The 1,454-nt window shown below is 50.6% G+C and overlaps 1 protein-coding gene across 11 annotated transcripts in view; it reads right to left on the bottom strand.

Moving 5' to 3' along the window:
• Nucleotides 1-1,454, bottom strand: part of BBS12 (Bardet-Biedl syndrome 12) — a 28,890-nt gene that overhangs the window by 26,997 nt on the left and 439 nt on the right. Inside the window, exon 2 of one of the 11 annotated variants that reach the window (XR_003048078.1) lies at nt 419-513. The exons of 9 other annotated variants lie outside the window; for them this stretch is intronic. The gene's annotated coding sequence lies outside the window, so the exon portion shown is untranslated. Of the gene's footprint in view, nt 1-418; nt 514-1,454 lie in introns of those variants that run through there. One more of the 11 variants, XR_003048080.1, reaches the window with a different exon arrangement.

The following is a 1,454-nucleotide window of genomic DNA, read 5'->3' as shown; positions in this document are numbered from 1 at the left end:
CTGCCTCACCACCTTTAAGGATTTAGTCAAATGTCCCCCTTTCGGTGGGGCCCACCTCCAGCACCTTATTTAAAACCGCAGACTCCCTTTTCCGTCTACACTCTGGATTCCCTTTACCTGCTCTATTTTCTTATTCCCCATAACACTTACCACCTTATAAAATAGAACACAGTTTGATTATTACTTATTGGCTATCTCCCTCTGTTAGAATGTAGTTCACAGGAGAGCAATTTTAGACACTGAGTTAGCCCACATACTGAGAACACGGACACTTCAGGATCTCAATAAATATTTGACGAGTGAATGGATGAATAGTTTCCATCATATTTGTTGTCTTAAATTTAAGTACAAAACTGACACAAGACTTCACAGATGCCACTGTCACTACTCCTCCACCATAAATGTAAGGTTCCATCACCTGTGGAGTTGACGTGAGTCCTGCCTGGCACCGCCTTAGTTGAGGCCCTTTAATTGCTTCCAGAATGGTTCTTCCTTCACATGGTTGTCAATTATTTGTGAAAAGCACAAACCTAATAAGATCACTCCATTGCCTAAAAACATCTATTTACCTCAGAAAATAAAGTCTTTACTCTCTAGTTCTACATTGGTGCCCCATAATCTGACCTCGATCTAACTTATATAAGATTCATTTTCCACCTTTCCTTATAAATCCCATGATCTTGCTACGCTCGAACATGCATTTATTTTCATTTTTGCACGTGCTACCCTCTGATTTAAATACTCCACACTTTTTTCACCTTGGCAAATACTATGTCTTTTAGCACCCAAGGCAAATGCCACGTTTCCGAAACCGCCTTCTCCAGTGCCCCGGGGGGAGCATTGGCTCCTTCCCGTGCTTCCAAAGCACGTTCCACACACACCCACTCAAGCACTTAGCACCTGAATTAAAAAGTGTTTATGTCTGCGCTGATCTCCCCACTACTCCGCAGGTTCCTCGCTGTGATTCATCTTTCCACTTAGTTCCTTCCAAACTCACCATGCCGCTGGGATAGAGCATGACGTGCACACAGCATTAAATCCGTTTTGAGAGACTGTAGCCCCTTCCCACCGGGAAGCCAGAGGGCCACCTCAGTCCTTGTCCCCCACTCGAGCTGGTCCCTGACCACACGCGGGCCTGGGCAGAAGCAGCAGGTCTGGCTGTCTGGACGAGGGCTTGCTTTGTTCAGTTAGTTATGTGGGCGTCTGAACCTTGGCAGTGACCGGGCCGGCTGGCTCATCAGGCTACCTGTGTCCGACGCAGAGCGCACGCGGCTGGAAGCGGCGGGACAGCCGGCCAGAGGGAGATGTGTGGCAGCGGCCGCGGCGGGGCCAGGGCCCTACCCGCGCACCCAGACGACGACACCGGCGTCAAGAGCACCCCAAGGCCCAGGGCGCCGCACGGCCGCTTCCGCCCACACGCACCGCGCCCCCCGAGCAGAGCTGCCGCCCCGGGC

Source organism: Pteropus alecto, unplaced genomic scaffold (genome assembly GCF_000325575.1).
Source record: "Pteropus alecto unplaced genomic scaffold, ASM32557v1 scaffold17, whole genome shotgun sequence".
NCBI classification, from domain to species: Eukaryota; Metazoa; Chordata; class Mammalia; order Chiroptera; family Pteropodidae; genus Pteropus; species Pteropus alecto.
The sequence above is the reverse complement of the archived record's forward strand: the minus strand, read 5'-3'. Positions and strand labels throughout refer to the sequence as shown.